The sequence below is a fragment of the Oncorhynchus masou genome, chromosome 30 (assembly GCF_036934945.1).
Source record: "Oncorhynchus masou masou isolate Uvic2021 chromosome 30, UVic_Omas_1.1, whole genome shotgun sequence".
Taxonomy (NCBI): Eukaryota; Metazoa; Chordata; class Actinopteri; order Salmoniformes; family Salmonidae; genus Oncorhynchus; species Oncorhynchus masou.
The window spans coordinates 35,619,349-35,637,993 of NC_088241.1; the positions used below are offsets into that span (position 1 = coordinate 35,619,349).

The following is an 18,645-nucleotide window of genomic DNA, read 5'->3' on the forward strand; positions in this document are numbered from 1 at the left end:
GGCGTTGGGGACAGGACATGTACTCCCCTGATTTAAAGAATCAGTGTCTTTTTGAGGGTTTTGCATTTTATTATATTTTATATACAAGTCTACATCTTATTTAATTTTGTTTTCCAGACAGAGTGGACCTATTTCAACGTCTTCCTTCCCAAAGAGGGCAAAGACTCCAGCCTGCCCATGTTCTTCTGTTCCAAGTGGAGTGTGGAAAAAGTAGTGGACTACGCTGCCTCACTGGCCAGCCTCAAGAACAACAACAATATACTAACAGCTAATCTAAAAGAAAACAGCCACTAGCAGCAGGCTCCAAGTAGACAAACCTATTCTAATGTTATCATCATACAAATACGAATCAACATTCAAATGAACATTTATTATAACGTGTAGTTTCACAATCATCTTTGTCACAATACATTTCACAAAAAAACAAGTCCTGACTCACTAGATCTATTGGAGTCATTTGAATACCATGAAGATGTTTTTATTTATGATTAATAAAGCTGTAGATTGTTTGGTGAAGTCATGACCTGGAAGAGGGGTTCCAATTATCACTTTTCTAGCACTCCTTCAATTGAGTAAAGCTTCATTTATTTGGAATTCACTATTTGAATAGGGGAATTGTAAATTTAGTACAGATATTGATGAAAGCTAAACATTTCATGCAAGTGGATCTTAGCAAGAACCAAGTCATGTCTGGCCATCTTTTTAATGCACAGATTCTTTCAACAGACCCAGGTGGGACTTGAACCCACAATCCCCAGCTCCGGAGGCTGATGCCTTATCCATTAGGCCACTGGATCCCTTATTCCCAACAAAAAATTACATCTCGGTGGGGCAAACATACTTAAAAAGTTTTGACGCATGCCAGCAAAGCCATTACACAAGACAATACAACATTAAATAATACGTTCATTGCACTATAACGGTGACAAACGGTACCCACAAACAGTTAGGCCCTATATAAAGCTTTCCCAACAGCAGAGCTTTCTTTTCAGCACCAAAACATCCTTACCACTGCTACACCTGGCTATCAGCGGAGCCTTGTCTGGCAGCGAAACAGTTCATTCAGCCTTGTTTACTGCCTTTAAAAAAACATACTGTAGCTGATATGGCTGACTTGCTTAAACAAATGTGGCTCCTACTGACAATTGAGATGTACAATCTATGCTGTGGACAATAAAAGGCCACTTTAAAATGTGCAGTTTTTTCACAAAACACAAAGCCACAGATGTCTCAAGTTTTGAAATGAAAAATGAGTTGAAAATACATTATATACAGTATAAAGCAGGGGTGCAACTTTGGTTTTCGAAATGGGGGGGACATAACTATTATTATTTTTAATTTTTTCACCAGTTGGATAAACACTCCAAACAGCCTATCCGAATGAGAATGAGGGCGTTGGGGACAGGACATGTACTCCCCTAATTTAAAGAATCAGTGTCTTTTTGGGGGTTTTGCATTTTATTATATTTTATATACAAGTCTACATCTTATTTAATTTTGTTTTCCAGACAGAGTGGACCTATTTCAACGTCTTCCTTCCCAAAGAGGGCAAAGACTCCAGCCTGCCCATGTTCTTCTGTTCCAAGTGGAGTGTGGAAAAAGTAGTGGACTACGCTGCCTCACTGGCCAGCCTCAAGAACATCAACAATATACTAACAGCTAATCTAAAAGAAAACAGCCACTAGCAGCAGGCTCCAAGTAGACAAACCTATTCTAATGTTATCATCATACAAATACGAATCAACATTCAAATCAACATTTATTATAACGTGTAGTTTCACAATCATCATTGTCACAATACATTTCACAAAAAAACAAGTCCTGACTCACTAGATCTATTGGAGTCATTTGAATACCATGAAGATGTTTTTATTTATGATTAATAAAGCTGTAGATTGTTTGGTGAAGTCATGACCTGGAAGAGGGGTTCCAATTATCACTTTTCTAGCACTCCTTCAATTGAGTAAAGCTTCATTTATTTGGAATTCACTATTTGACTCAGGGAATTGTGAATTTTGTACAGATATTGATGAAAGCTAAACATTTCATGCAAGTGGATCTTTGCAAGAACCAAGTCATGTCTGGCCATCTTTTTAGTGCACAGATTCTTTCAACAGACCCAGGTGGGACTTGAACCCACAATCCCCAGCTCCGGAGGCTGATGCCTTATCCATTAGGCCACTGGATCCCTTATTCCCAACATAAAATTACATCTCGGTGGGGCAAACATACTTAAAAAGTTTTGACGCATGCCAGCAAAGCCATTACACAAGACAATACAACATTAAATAATACGTTCATTGCACTATAACGGTGACAAACGGTACCCACAAACAGTTAGGCCCTATATAAAGCTTTCCCAACAGCAGAGCTTTCTTTTCAGCACCAAAACATCCTTACCACTGCTACACCTGGCTATCAGCGGAGCCTTGTCTGGCAGCGAAACAGTTCATTCAGCCTTGTTTACTGCCTTTAAAAAAAACATACTGTAGCTGATATGGCTGACTTGCTTAAACAAATGTGGCTCCTACTGACAATTGAGATGTACAATCTATGCTGTGGACAATAAAAGGCCACTTTAAAATGTGCAGTTTTTTCACAAAACACAAAGCCACAGATGTCTCAAGTTTTGAAATGAAAAATGAGTTGAAAATACATTATATACAGTATAAAGCAGGGGTGCAACTTTGGTTTTCGAAATGGGGGGGACATAACTATTATTATTTTTAATTTTTTCACCAGTTGGATAAACACTCCAAACAGCCTATCCGAATGAGAATGAGGGTGTTGGGGACAGGACATGTACTCCCCTAATTTAAAGAATCAGTGTCTTTTTGGGGGTTTTGCATTTTATTATATTTTATATACAAGTCTACATCTTATTTAATTTTGTTTTCCAGACAGAGTGGACCTATTTCAACGTCTTCCTTCCCAAAGAGGGCAAAGACTCCAGCCTGCCCATGTTCTTCTGTTCCAAGTGGAGTGTGGAAAAAGTAGTGGACTACGCTGCCTCACTGGCCAGCCTCAAGAACAACAACAATATACTAACAGCTAATCTAAAAGAAAACAGCCACTAGCAGCAGGCTCCAAGTAGACAAACCTATTCTAATGTTATCATCATACAAATACGAATCAACATTCAAATCAACATTTATTATAACGTGTAGTTTCACAATCATCTTTGTCACAATACATTTCACAAAAAAATAAGTCCTGACTCACTAGATCTATTGGAGTCATTTGAATACCATGAAGATGTTTTTATTTATGATTAATAAAGCTGTAGATTGTTTGGTGAAGTCATGACCTGGAAGAGGGGTTCCAATTATCACTTTTCTAGCACTCCTTCAATTGAGTAAAGCTTCATTTATTTGGAATTCACTATTTGACTCAGGGAATTGTGAATTTTGTACAGATATTGATGAAAGCTAAACATTTCATGCAAGTGGATCTTAGCAAGAACCAAGTCATGTCTGGCCATCTTTTTAATGCACAGATTATTTCAACAGACCCAGGTGGGACTTGAACCCACAATCCCCAGCTCCGGAGGCTGATGCCTTATCCATTAGGCCACTGGATCCCTTATTCCCAACATAAAATTACATCTCGGTGGGGCAAACATACTTAAAAAGTTTTGACGCATGCCAGCAAAGCCATTACACAAGACAATACAACATTAAATAATACGTTCATTGCACTATAACGGTGACAAACGGTACCCACAAACAGTTAGGCCCTATATAAAGCTTTCCCAACAGCAGAGCTTTCTTTTCAGCACCAAAACATCCTTACCACTGCTACACCTGGCTATCAGAGGAGCCTTGTCTGGCAGCGAAACAGTTCATTCAGCCTTGTTTACTGCCTTTAAAAAAAACATACTGTAGCTGATATGGCTGACTTGCTTAAACAAATGTGGCTCCTACTGACAATTGAGATGTACAATCTATGCTGTGGACAATAAAAGGCCACTTTAAAATGTGCAGTTTTTTCACAAAACACAAAGCCACAGATGTCTCAAGTTTTGAAATGAAAAATGAGTTGAAAATACATTATATACAGTATAAAGCAGGGGTGCAACTTTGGTTTTCGAAATGGGGGACATAACTATTATTATTTTTAATTTTTTCACCAGTTGGATAAACACTCCAAACAGCCTATCCGAATGAGAATGAGGGCGTTGGGGACAGGACATGTACTCCCCTGATTTAAAGAATCAGTGTCTTTTTGGGGGTTTTGCATTTTATTATATTTTATATACAAGTCTACATCTTATTTAATTTTGTTTTCCAGACAGAGTGGACCTATTTCAACGTCTTCCTTCCCAAAGAGGGCAAAGACTCCAGCCTGCCCATGTTCTTCTGTTCCAAGTGGAGTGTGGAAAAAGTAGTGGACTACGCTGCCTCACTGGCCAGCCTCAAGAACAACAACAATATACTAACAGCTAATCTAAAAGAAAACAGCCACTAGCAGCAGGCTCCAAGTAGACAAACCTATTCTAATGTTATCATCATACAAATACGAATCAACATTCAAATCAACATTTATTATAACGTGTAGTTTCACAATCATCATTGTCACAATACATTTCACAAAAAAACAAGTCTTGACTCACTAGATCTATTGGAGTCATTTGAATACCATGAAGATGTTTTTATTTATGATTAATAAAGCTGTAGATTGTTTGGTGAAGTCATGACCTGGAAGAGGGGGTTCCAATTATCACTTTTCTAGCACTCCTTCAATTGAGTAAAGCTTCATTTATTTGGAATTCACTATTTGACTCAGGGAATTGTGAATTTTGTACAGATATTGATGAAAGCTAAACATTTCATGCAAGTGGATCTTTGCAAGAACCAAGTCATGTCTGGCCATCTTTTTAGTGCACAGATTCTTTCAACAGACCCAGGTGGGACTTGAACCCACAATCCCCAGCTCCGGAGGCTGATGCCTTATCCATTAGGCCACTGGATCCCTTATTCCCAACATAAAATTACATCTCGGTGGGGCAAACATACTTAAAAAGTTTTGACGCATGCCAGCAAAGCCATTACACAAGACAATACAACATTAAATAATACGTTCATTGCACTATAACGGTGACAAACGGTACCCACAAACAGTTAGGCCCTATATAAAGCTTTCCCAACAGCAGAGCTTTCTTTTCAGCACCAAAACATCCTTACCACTGCTACACCTGGCTATCAGCGGAGCCTTGTCTGGCAGCGAAACAGTTCATTCAGCCTTGTTTACTGCCTTTAAAAAAAACATACTGTAGCTGATATGGCTGACTTGCTTAAACAAATGTGGCTCCTACTGACAATTGAGATGTACAATCTATGCTGTGGACAATAAAAGGCCACTTTAAAATGTGCAGTTTTTTCACAAAACACAAAGCCACAGATGTCTCAAGTTTTGAAATGAAAAATGAGTTGAAAATACATTATATACAGTATAAAGCAGGGGTGCAACTTTGGTTTTCGAAATGGGGGGACATAACTATTATTATTTTTAATTTTTTCACCAGTTGGATAAACACTCCAAACAGCCTATCCGAATGAGAATGAGGGTGTTGGGGACAGGACATGTACTCCCTAATTTAAAGAATCAGTGTCTTTTTGGGGGTTTTGCATTTTATTATATTTTATATACAAGTCTACATCTTATTTAATTTTGTTTTCCAGACAGAGTGGACCTATTTCAACGTCTTCCTTCCCAAAGAGGGCAAAGACTCCAGCCTGCCCATGTTCTTCTGTTCCAAGTGGAGTGTGGAAAAAGTAGTGGACTACGCTGCCTCACTGGCCAGCCTCAAGAACAACAACAATATACTAACAGCTAATCTAAAAGAAAACAGCCACTAGCAGCAGGCTCCAAGTAGACAAACCTATTCTAATGTTATCATCATACAAATACGAATCAACATTCAAATCAACATTTATTATAACGTGTAGTTTCACAATCATCTTTGTCACAATACATTTCACAAAAAAATAAGTCCTGACTCACTAGATCTATTGGAGTCATTTGAATACCATGAAGATGTTTTTATTTATGATTAATAAAGCTGTAGATTGTTTGGTGAAGTCATGACCTGGAAGAGGGGTTCCAATTATCACTTTTCTAGCACTCCTTCAATTGAGTAAAGCTTCATTTATTTGGAATTCACTATTTGACTCAGGGAATTGTGAATTTTGTACAGATATTGATGAAAGCTAAACATTTCATGCAAGTGGATCTTTGCAAGAACCAAGTCATGTCTGGCCATCTTTTTAATGCACAGATTCTTTCAACAGACCCAGGTGGGACTTGAACCCACAATCCCCAGCTCCGGAGGCTGATGCCTTATCCATTAGGCCACTGGATCCCTTATTCCCAACATAAAATTACATCTCGGTGGGGCAAACATACTTAAAAAGTTTTGACGCATGCCAGCAAAGCCATTACACAAGACAATACAACATTAAATAATACGTTCATTGCACTATAACGGTGACAAACGGTACCCACAAACAGTTAGGCCCTATATAAAGCTTTCCCAACAGCAGAGCTTTCTTTTCAGCACCAAAACATCCTTACCACTGCTACACCTGGCTATCAGAGGAGCCTTGTCTGGCAGCGAAACAGTTCATTCAGCCTTGTTTACTGCCTTTAAAAAAAACATACTGTAGCTGATATGGCTGACTTGCTTAAACAAATGTGGCTCCTACTGACAATTGAGATGTACAATCTATGCTGTGGACAATAAAAGGCCACTTTAAAATGTGCAGTTTTTTCACAAAACACAAAGCCACAGATGTCTCAAGTTTTGAAATGAAAAATGAGTTGAAAATACATTATATACAGTATAAAGCAGGGGTGCAACTTTGGTTTTCGAAATGGGGGGGACATAACTATTATTATTTTTAATTTTTTCACCAGTTGGATAAACACTCCAAACAGCCTATCCGAATGAGAATGAGGGCGTTGGGGACAGGACATGTACTCCCCTGATTTAAAGAATCAGTGTCTTTTTGGGGGTTTTGCATTTTATTATATTTTATATACAAGTCTACATCTTATTTAATTTTGTTTTCCAGACAGAGTGGACCTATTTCAACGTCTTCCTTCCCAAAGAGGGCAAAGACTCCAGCCTGCCCATGTTCTTCTGTTCCAAGTGGAGTGTGGAAAAAGTAGTGGACTACGCTGCCTCACTGGCCAGCCTCAAGAACAACAACAATATACTAACAGCTAATCTAAAAGAAAACAGCCACTAGCAGCAGGCTCCAAGTAGACAAACCTATTCTAATGTTATCATCATACAAATACGAATCAACATTCAAATCAACATTTATTATAACGTGTAGTTTCACAATCATCATTGTCACAATACATTTCACAAAAAAACAAGTCCTGACTCACTAGATCTATTGGAGTCATTTGAATACCATGAAGATGTTTTTATTTATGATTAATAAAGCTGTAGATTGTTTGGTGAAGTCATGACCTGGAAGAGGGGTTCCAATTATCACTTTTCTAGCACTCCTTCAATTGAGTAAAGCTTCATTTATTTGGAATTCACTATTTGACTCAGGGAATTGTGAATTTTGTACAGATATTGATGAAAGCTAAACATTTCATGCAAGTGGATCTTTGCAAGAACCAAGTCATGTCTGGCCATCTTTTTAGTGCACAGATTCTTTCAACAGACCCAGGTGGGACTTGAACCCACAATCCCCAGCTCCGGAGGCTGATGCCTTATCCATTAGGCCACTGGATCCCTTATTCCCAACATAAAATTACATCTCGGTGGGGCAAACATACTTAAAAAGTTTTGACGCATGCCAGCAAAGCCATTACACAAGACAATACAACATTAAATAATACGTTCATTGCACTATAACGGTGACAAACGGTACCCACAAACAGTTAGGCCCTATATAAAGCTTTCCCAACAGCAGAGCTTTCTTTTCAGCACCAAAACATCCTTACCACTGCTACACCTGGCTATCAGCGGAGCCTTGTCTGGCAGCGAAACAGTTCATTCAGCCTTGTTTACTGCCTTTAAAAAAAACATACTGTAGCTGATATGGCTGACTTGCTTAAACAAATGTGGCTCCTACTGACAATTGAGATGTACAATCTATGCTGTGGACAATAAAAGGCCACTTTAAAATGTGCAGTTTTTTCACAAAACACAAAGCCACAGATGTCTCAAGTTTTGAAATGAAAAATGAGTTGAAAATACATTATATACAGTATAAAGCCGGGGTGCAACTTTGGTTTTCGAAATGGGGGGGACATAACTATTATTATTTTTAATTTTTTCACCAGTTGGATAAACACTCCAAACAGCCTATCCGAATGAGAATGAGGGTGTTGGGGACAGGACATGTACTCCCCTAATTTAAAGAATCAGTGTCTTTTTGGGGGTTTTGCATTTTATTATATTTTATATACAAGTCTACATCTTATTTAATTTTGTTTTCCAGACAGAGTGGACCTATTTCAACGTCTTCCTTCCCAAAGAGGGCAAAGACTCCAGCCTGCCCATGTTCTTCTGTTCCAAGTGGAGTGTGGAAAAAGTAGTGGACTACGCTGCCTCACTGGCCAGCCTCAAGAACAACAACAATATACTAACAGCTAATCTAAAAGAAAACAGCCACTAGCAGCAGGCTCCAAGTAGACAAACCTATTCTAATGTTATCATCATACAAATACGAATCAACATTCAAATCAACATTTATTATAACGTGTAGTTTCACAATCATCATTGTCACAATACATTTCACAAAAAAACAAGTCCTGACTCACTAGATCTATTGGAGTCATTTGAATACCATGAAGATGTTTTTATTTATGATTAATAAAGCTGTAGATTGTTTGGTGAAGTCATGACCTGGAAGAGGGGTTCCAATTATCACTTTTCTAGCACTCCTTCAATTGAGTAAAGCTTCATTTATTTGGAATTCACTATTTGACTCAGGGAATTGTGAATTTTGTACAGATATTGATGAAAGCTAAACATTTCATGCAAGTGGATCTTTGCAAGAACCAAGTCATGTCTGGCCATCTTTTTAATGCACAGATTCTTTCAACAGACCCAGGTGGGACTTGAACCCACAATCCCCAGCTCCGGAGGCTGATGCCTTATCCATTAGGCCACTGGATCCCTTATTCCCAACATAAAATTACATCTCGGTGGGGCAAACATACTTAAAAAGTTGTGACGCATGCCAGCAAAGCCATTACACAAGACAATACAACATTAAATAATACGTTCATTGCACTATAACGGTGACAAACGGTACCCACAGACAGTTAGGCCCTATATAAAGCTTTCCCAACAGCAGAGCTTTCTTTTCAGCACCAAAACATCCTTACCACTGCTACACCTGGCTATCAGAGGAGCCTTGTCTGGCAGCGAAACAGTTCATTCAGCCTTGTTTACTGCCTTTAAAAAAAACATACTGTAGCTGATATGGCTGACTTGCTTAAACAAATGTGGCTCCTACTGACAATTGAGATGTACAATCTATGCTGTGGACAATAAAAGGCCACTTTAAAATGTGCAGTTTTTTCACAAAACACAAAGCCACAGATGTCTCAAGTTTTGAAATGAAAAATGAGTTGAAAATACATTATATACAGTATAAAGCAGGGGTGCAACTTTGGTTTTCGAAATGGGGGGACATAACTATTATTATTTTTAATTTTTTCACCAGTTGGATAAACACTCCAAACAGCCTATCCGAATGAGAATGAGGGCGTTGGGGACAGGACATGTACTCCCCTGATTTAAAGAATCAGTGTCTTTTTGGGGGTTTTGCATTTTATTATATTTTATATACAAGTCTACATCTTATTTAATTTTGTTTTCCAGACAGAGTGGACCTATTTCAACGTCTTCCTTCCCAAAGAGGGCAAAGACTCCAGCCTGCCCATGTTCTTCTGTTCCAAGTGGAGTGTGGAAAAAGTAGTGGACTACGCTGCCTCACTGGCCAGCCTCAAGAACAACAACAATATACTAACAGCTAATCTAAAAGAAAACAGCCACTAGCAGCAGGCTCCATGTAGACAAACCTATTCTACTGTTATCATCATACAAATACGAATCAACATTCAAATCAACATTTAGTATAACATGTAGTTTCACAATCATCTTTGTCACAATACATTTCACAAAAAAACAAGTCCTGACTCACTAGATCTATTGGAGTCATTTGAATACCATGAAGATGTTTTTATTTATGATTAATAAAGCTGTAGATTGTTTGGTGAAGTCATGACCTGGAAGAGGGGTTCCAATTATCACTTTTCTAGCACTCCTACTATTGAGTAAAGCTTCATTTATTTGGAATTAACTATTTGAATAGGGGAATTGGGAATTTTGTACAGATATTGATGAAAGCTAAACATTTCATGCAATTGGATCTTAGCAAGAACCAAGTCATGTCTGGCCATCTTTTTAATGCACAGATTCTTTCAACAGACCCAGGTGGGACTTGAACCCACAATCCCCAGCGCCGGAGGCTGAAGCCTTATCCATTAGGCCACTGGATCTGTTATTGCAAACAGAAAATTATATCTCGGTCGGGCAAACATACTTGAAAGGTTTTGACGCATGCCAGCAAAGCCATTACACAAGAGAATACAACATTAAATAATACATTCATTGCACTATAACGGTGACAAACGGTACCCACAAACAGTTAGGCCCTATATAAAGCTTTCCCAACAGCAGAGCTTTCTTTTCAGCACCAAAACATCCTTACCACTGCTACACCTGGCTATCAGCAGAGCCTTGTCTGGCAGCGAAACAGTTCATTCAGCCTTGTTTACTGCCTTTAAAAAAACATACTGTAGCTGATATGGCTGACTTGCTTAAACAAATGTGGCTCCTACTGACAATTGAGATGTACAATCTATGCTGTGGACAATAAAAGGCCACTTTAAAATGTGCAGTTTTTTCACAAAACACAAAGCCACAGATGTCTCAAGTTTTGAAATGAAAAATGAGTTGAAAATACATTATATACAGTATAAAGCAGGGGTGCAACTTTGGTTTTCAAAATGGGGGGGACATAACTATTATTATTTTTTTTTTTCACCAGTTGGATAAACACTCCAAACAGCCTATCCGACTGCTTGGAGGTGTCCGCATGGTCCTAAAGCATACCGTAGCCTCGTTTTGTATCACATTCCAATGATAAAACTGGTGGGGACAAAAATGTAATTTCAGAATGAGGGCGTTGGTGACAGGACACGTACTCCCCTGATTTAAAGAATCAGTGTCTTTTGGGGGTTTTGCATTTTATTATATTTTATATACAAGTCTACATCTTATTAATTTTGTAAATGAAGCAACGCCACTGGTTACATCAATGCATGATCCTTGTAAAAGCAGGTACATTCTCAGTACTTGTTCAGACTGATCTAATTTCCAACATTATTTTAATCTGTCAAGCAAGCTAATTACACTACCCACTGTTTTGTCATTTAAAGAAATATTCTTCCATTTAACTTTTTTTTTAGCTGTTCTAGATTAGTTGACCCCAACATTTATTACATTGTGCCCATGAAACATTAGGTTCCTGGAACATCTTGGTCAAATTTAGAAGGATAATAATACCAACACCATCTCTAGGGGGGATGGGGTGCAGGGTTGTCCACCCCAAAATATCATGTTGCCCTAAAAATGTCATGTTAAACCATTAAAATTGCAGTCAGCAAGCCTTGAAACACTGGAAAAGACATATCATCCTAGAACAGGTCACGATTATTAATACTATTTTCAAACGTAGTGTTCGCACATCCAATGACTTGCGGGTACTGGGTACAAAGAATAAACTCATGGAATAAAGATCGATACCGGCACGCTGATGCTGCAGTTTATCTATGCTGGTAACTATATTTATTTCTTAAGGATATTAATAATACTACATGGTGTTGTGGTGTTCATTCCATCCTTATATTTGTGATAGTTTTAATATGTCAATAAACTGTATGTTTGCCATCTTCCCGATTGAACCTACAGATATGACACACAAATGTGCACTCCTGTAATCTCTCAGCTATTTTTGTGTGCTTAGGCCGGGATTCAATCCGATTCACGCTTTGTCGAAAACACACCATTTAAAGGTAATTTCTGATTGAGCTGACATGCGCAGCTTCTACCGGGAATGTGGACTCCGCGAACACGGGAGCATTGTATCTCTCAATTCCCACCCTGCATGCCCTATCCCAGCCACCATCCCAGGAGGATTTAGGCAGAGATTTGATTCAAACCGCCCTTTTAGGTTATTAACATTTTAAATGCGATTTTCCTGTATTTTGTAGACCGATTTAACTGTAAATGGTGCAAATGTCAGCAAAAAAATTCAATTACCTTTAAATGTCAAGTTCGCTATTATGCAGATCTATCGCTGATCGGATTGAATCCCGGCCTTAGCAACATGACTTTCGATCACACCAGACCATACACTCTAGTAGTGTTTCCATAGCTTTTAATATCCTGTTCAATCTGACCCACCAGCACCCCCACTAAACAAACAACACCTACTTCAGTTAGCAGCAGATAACTGGTAATTGAACTGACAGGAGGAAAGCTGCCATTCTAGACTGGGGAAACCGGAGAAGATCAATGGTGGACCTCTGCCCACTCTCTGTGTAGGCCACGATTTATGATCAGTCTCATTAACAAAAAACACCATGGCACAAACGGTCAACACTGTTAATCATCCTGCAAGCAAGATTTCCTCAGTCAACTAAGAAATGTACGGTGTACATATTCGGACAGCCTGCCTCACACCATAATAGTGCAATTCAACAACAGCTTTAGATTCTTTAGATGATTTCTTGGAGTGGACGTTCTGATCACTGATCTCGAAAAGGACAAGATGAGAGTTAACGTGGATTTGTATGTCTCTCCTTCTCTGTCTCACCGCACATATATAAATGTAGATGGAGGGAGCCAATAACATGTTCATGTTCGTCTCATACTTGTTGACATGACACTAATGGGCAAAGAGTCCCTATGGGTTCTGGTCAACGGTAGTGCACTGTAAAGGGAATTAGGTTTCCATTTTCACTATTCTTTCACAGCTGTAGCCTCTCCTATAGCGTTGTCAGACACACAGCATAGGTTAATGAGACTGCTATGTGACGTTCTGACTTAATCCGTGTGAAATGAGTGTGTGCTAAAACTTGCTGAGGCAAGAGTTTGAGGATTTCACCAAACGTTGAGAAAGGCCTATGACATCTTTAGCCCAGATTGGGAGAGGAGAAGGCCAGTGGTTCTGGACGATCAGGGATCAGACCCAATATCCATCTGATCTAATGTTTTTATGCTAAAGGGGCACAACATATTCTATGGGGCACAACATGTGTTCTTATTATATGTGCATTTGTTCTTTTTAGCTACTTGTGTGGTTGATGTTTTTGGATATACCGTATAAAAACCTATTCAGCTGCTCTTCGTATCTGGCATAATAGAGTCGTATTCTTTTTGTAAGATGATGGCCTCGTATTTTGGAAGCAAACAAATATGAATTATTAACAGCAGTTCAAATGCATTTTTGGACATTACTTCGCAGCTGCTCAAACCTTGGGCAAAATCTGATAGTGGTTGAGCATCTGGTGGAAGCTTATATTTGTTCTGTTGCAAATGAGAGCTCCTCGTCAGAAATCAATAATATGCAATATGCATCTTCAAGCATTAAGCCACACCTGAGCCATGATTACACATCCTCCGGTAGTAATGTGGTCATTATCACAGCCATCCTCTCTTGTTGGGTGAGCTCTTACTTACGTCATAGCATCTGATCCCCTTCAACAGGGCAATAATGGCTGTCCTAATATATGGAGGAGAACCAAACTGCCTTCCCCCAAAGTGAATAGTGCATCACCCATACTAAACAGGCCAATGAAGTACTACAATGTCCAACAAGAGCTTTGAATTAAGAGCTTAGAATTATAGATAATGCCACTGTCTCAATTATGTGCTTATGAATTCTGACATTTTTTCAAACTTTTTTTGTGGGGACAGATTTTTTCTTCCAATCTACACCAATAATATTTAATCGAGGGGAGACCAGGTGTGTCTCTTTTGTATCTGATCTTTATTTATAGATATCCTCTCACTGGACCTACTGTAGTCATGGGCCTGAGGCCAAAACTACCATCACATTTTTGACCTTTCAGTTTTACTCTGAACATCTCCTCCTCAACCGGACTGCCGCCTGTGACTCATCTCTCTCACCGAGCTGTGCTTTTGTCACCACATGATTTCATCATGTTTGAACACTATGTTTGGACCTCTGCAAACTTATTGAGACCACACCCAAAAGAGAGGTGAAAATGGCGCCGTAGAATAGGGCTGCCGTCTTATCGGCTCTTAACCAACCATGCTATTTTGTTTATTTTTTCGCGTTGTTCGTAACTTGTTTTGTACATAATGTTGCTGCTACCGTCTCTTATGACCGAAACGAGCTTCTGGACCTCAAATTGGACGAGGAGTTCTTCTTCAATGAGACGGACGCGAGGGATATACTACAGGCACCCGACAAGGCCCAGATCCCCGTGATTTGATGGAAAAGGAAACGTAGGTTTCGCAGAAAGAGATCAGGATGCCTTGTGAGGATCAAACGACGAGTGGCTAATCTGCCCTTGCCTTCCGTTCTGCTAGCTAATGTTCAATCACTGGAAAATAAATGTGACCAACTTAAAGCACGTACACAGTTTTACCTAATATCTATCAGCATGTTAAATGTGCAACCAGAGGGAAAAAATTCTATACCACCTTTACTCCACACACAGAGACAAGTTCAAAGCTCTCCCTTGCCTTCCATTTGGCAAATCTGACCATAACTCTATCCTCCTGATTCCTGCTTACAAGCTAAAATTAAAGCAGGAAGCACCAGTGATTCGGTCTATAAAAAACTGGTCAGATGAAGCAGATGCTAAACTACAGGACAGTTTTGCAAGCACAGACTGGAATATGGTCCAGGATTCTTCCGATGGCATTGAGGAGTACACCACATCAGTGACAACATTTATCAATAAGTGCATCGAGGACGTCATCCCCACAGTGACCGTATGTACATACCCAAACCAAAAGCCATGGATTACAGTCAACATTCGCACCGAGCTAAAGGGTAGAGCTGCCGCTTTCAAGGAGAGGGACTCTAACCCGGAAGCTTATAAGAAATCCCGCTATGCCCTCTGACGAAACATCAAACAGGCAAAGTGTTAATACAGGACTAAGATCAAATCGTACTACACCGGCTCCGATGCTTGTCGGATGTGGCAGGGCTTGCAAACTATTACAGACTACAAAGGGAAGCACAGCCGAGAGCTGCCCAGTGACACGAGCCTCGCAGATGAACTAAACTACTTCTATGCTCACTTCGAAGCAAGTAACACTGAAACATGCATGAGAGCATCAGCTGTTCCAGATGACTGTGTGATCACGCTCTCCGCAGCCATTGTGAGTAACACCTTTAAACAGGTCAATATTCACAAGGCCGCTGGGCCAGATGGATTACCAGGAAGTGTACTCCGAGCATGCACTGACCAACTGCCAAATGTCTTTGCTGACATTTTCAACCTCTCCCTGTTTGAGTCTGTAATATCAACATGTTTCAAGCAGACCACCACAGTCCCTGTGCCTAAGAACACTAAATGACTACCGTCCCGTAGCACTCATCTGTAATCATGAATTGCCTTGAAAAGCTGGTCATGGCTCACGTCAACACCATTATCCCAGAAATACTAGACCCACTCCAATTTGCATACCGCACCAACAGATCCACAAATGATGCAATCTCTATTGTACTCCACACTGCCCTTTCCCACCTGGACAAAAGGAACACCTATGTGAGAATGCTATTCATTGACGACAGCTCAGCATTCAACACCATCGTGCCCCAAAGCTCAGCACTAAGCTAAGGACCCTGGGACTAAACACCTCCCTCTGCAACTGGATCCTGGACTTCCTGACGGGCCGCCCCCCTAGTAAGGGTAGGTAACAATACATCCGCCACATGGATCCTCAACACTGTGGCCCCTCAGGGGTGCATGCTCAGTTCCCTCCTGTACTCCCTGTTAACTCATGAGTGCACGGCCAGGTATGACTCCAACACCATCATTAAGTTTGCTGATGACACAATAGTGGTAAGCATATCACCGACAACGATGAGACAGCCATATAGGGAGTAGGTCAGAGACCTGACCGAGTGGTGCCAGGACAACAACCTCTCCGTCAACGTGATCAAGACAAAGGAGATGATTGTGGACTACAGGAAAATGAGGACCGGGCACCCCCATTCTCATCAATGGGGCTGTAGTAGAGCAGGTTGAGAGATTCAAGTTCACCAACAAAACTAATATGGTCCAAGCACACCAAGACAGTCGTGAAGAGGGTCATGACAAAACCTATTCCCCCAAGAGACTGAAAAGATTTGGCATGGGTCCTCAGATCCTCAAAAGGTTTTACAGCTGCACCATCGAGAGCATCCCGATGGGTTGCATCACTGCCTGATATGGAAAATGTTCGGCCTCTGACCGCAAGGCACTACAGAGGGTAGTGTGAACGGCCCAGTACATCACCAGGGCCAAGCTTCCTGCCATCCAGGACCTCTATACCAGGCGGTGTCAGAGAAAGGCCCTAAAAATTGTCAAAGACTCCAGCCACCCTTGTCATAGACTGTTCTTTCTGCTTACCCCCTGTAGATCCAAGATGGCGTAGCAGTAAAGACGTGTTTTGTTCGTGTCTCGTGTCTCGCCTTGGATTCATGCATGTCAACATCAGAAGGAAGGCCACCAAACATTCTGAGATTTCCATACCCAACTATAACATTTTCCGTCAAGATAGAATTGCCAAAGGGGGTGGAGTTGCATTCTGCTGCAGAGATAGCCTGCAAAGTAATATCATACTTTCCAGGTCCATACCCAAACAGTTTTAACTACTAATTTTAAAAATGACTCTCTCCAGAAATAAGTCTCTCACAGTTGCCGCCTGCTACCGACCCCCCTCAGCTCCCAGCTGTGCCCTGGACACCATTTGTGAATTGATCGCCTCCCATCTAGCTTCAGAGTTTGTTCAGTTAGGTGACATAAACTGGGATATGCTTAACACCCCGGCAGTCCTACAATCTAAGCTAGATGCCCTCAATCTCACACAAATGATCAAGGAACCCACCAGGTACAACCCAAAATCTGTAAACAATGGCACCCTCATAGACGTTATCCTGGCCCTCCAAATACACCTCCACTGTCTTCAATCAGGATCTCAGCGATCATTGCATGCATCCGCTATGGGTCCGCAGTCAAACGACCACCCCTCATCACTGTCAAACGCTCCCGAAAACACTTCTGCGAGCAGGCCTTTCTAATCGACCTGGCCCGGGTATCCTGGAAGGATGTTGACCTCATCCCGTCAGTTGAGGATGCCTGGTCATTGTTTAAAAGTAACTTCCTCACCATCTTAGATAAGCATGCTCCGTTCAAAAAATGCAGAATTAAGAACAGATATAGCCCTTGGTTCACTCCAGACCTGACTGCCCTCGACCAGCATAAAAACATCCTGTGGCGGACTGCAATAGCGTTGAATAGTCCCCGCGATATGCAACTGTTCAGGGAAGTCAGGAACCAATACACGCAGTCAGTCAGGAAAGCAAAGGCCAGCTTTTCAAGCAGAAGTTTGCATCCTGTAGCTCTAACTCAAAAAAGTTTTGGGACACTGTAAAGTCCATGGAGAACAAGAGTACCTCCTCCCAGCTGCCCACTGCACTGAGGCTAGGTAACATGGTCACCACTGATAAATCCATGATAATCAATAACTTAAACAATCATTTCTAAACGGCTGGTCATGCCTTCCTCCTGGATTCTCCTACCTCGGCCAACAGCCTCCCCCCCCCCCCGCAGCTACTTGCCCAAGCCTCCCCAGCTTCTCCTTTACCCAAATCCAGATAGCAGATGTTCTGAGAGAGCTGCAAAACCTGGACCCGTACAAATCAGCTGGTCTTGACAATCTGGACCCTCTATTTCTGAAACTGTCCGCGGCCATTGTCGCAACCCCTATTACCAGCCCGTTCAACCTCTCTTTCATATCGTCTGAGATCCCCAAGGATTGGAAAGCTGCCGCAGTCATCCCCCTCTTCAAAGGGGGAGACACCTTGGACACAAACTGCTACAGACCTATATCCATCCTGCCCTGCCTATCTTAGGTCTTCAAAAGCCTAGTCAACAAACAGATCAATGAGCATCTCGAATCCCACCGTACCTTCTCCGCTGTGCAATCTGGTTTCCGAGCCGGTCACGGGTGCACCTCAGAGCCACGCTCAAGGTACTAAATGATATCATAACCGCAGTAAAAGACAGTACTGTGCAGCCGTCTTTATCGACCTGGCCAAGGCTTTCGACTCTGTCAATCACCATATTCTTATCGGGCAGACTCAGTAGCCTCGGTTTTTCTAATGACTGCCTTGCCTGGTTCACCAACTACTTTGCAGACAGAGTTCAGTGTGTCAAATCGGAGGACAGGTTGTCCGGTCCTCTGGCAGTCTCTATGGGGGTGCCACAAGGTTCAATTCTCGGGCCGACTCTTTTCTCTGTATATATCAATGATGTTGCTCTTGCTGCGGGCAATTCCCTGATCCACCTCTACGCAGA

General features: G+C 41.0%; 8 non-coding genes across 8 annotated transcripts; all 8 read right to left on the bottom strand.

Annotated features, from left to right (window-relative positions):
- Nucleotides 1–724: 724 nt before the first annotated feature.
- trnar-ccg (transfer RNA arginine (anticodon CCG)) lies at nucleotides 725–797 on the bottom strand. The gene has a single exon. It is a non-coding gene; the product is annotated as a tRNA-Arg (tRNA).
- A 1,318-nt stretch (nucleotides 798–2,115) lies between these two features.
- Nucleotides 2,116–2,188, bottom strand: trnar-ccg (transfer RNA arginine (anticodon CCG)). The gene has a single exon. It is a non-coding gene; the product is annotated as a tRNA-Arg (tRNA).
- Nucleotides 2,189–3,507: 1,319 nt separating this feature from the next.
- trnar-ccg (transfer RNA arginine (anticodon CCG)) lies at nucleotides 3,508–3,580 on the bottom strand. The gene has a single exon. It is a non-coding gene; the product is annotated as a tRNA-Arg (tRNA).
- Nucleotides 3,581–4,898: 1,318 nt separating this feature from the next.
- On the bottom strand, nucleotides 4,899–4,971 carry trnar-ccg (transfer RNA arginine (anticodon CCG)). The gene has a single exon. It is a non-coding gene; the product is annotated as a tRNA-Arg (tRNA).
- A 1,317-nt stretch (nucleotides 4,972–6,288) lies between these two features.
- Nucleotides 6,289–6,361, bottom strand: trnar-ccg (transfer RNA arginine (anticodon CCG)). Its single transcript has one exon. It is a non-coding gene; the product is annotated as a tRNA-Arg (tRNA).
- A 1,319-nt stretch (nucleotides 6,362–7,680) lies between these two features.
- trnar-ccg (transfer RNA arginine (anticodon CCG)) lies at nucleotides 7,681–7,753 on the bottom strand. The gene has a single exon. It is a non-coding gene; the product is annotated as a tRNA-Arg (tRNA).
- Nucleotides 7,754–9,072: 1,319 nt separating this feature from the next.
- Nucleotides 9,073–9,145, bottom strand: trnar-ccg (transfer RNA arginine (anticodon CCG)). The gene has a single exon. It is a non-coding gene; the product is annotated as a tRNA-Arg (tRNA).
- A 1,318-nt stretch (nucleotides 9,146–10,463) lies between these two features.
- Nucleotides 10,464–10,536, bottom strand: trnar-ccg (transfer RNA arginine (anticodon CCG)). The gene has a single exon. It is a non-coding gene; the product is annotated as a tRNA-Arg (tRNA).
- Between the last annotated feature and the right edge of the window lie 8,109 nt (nucleotides 10,537–18,645).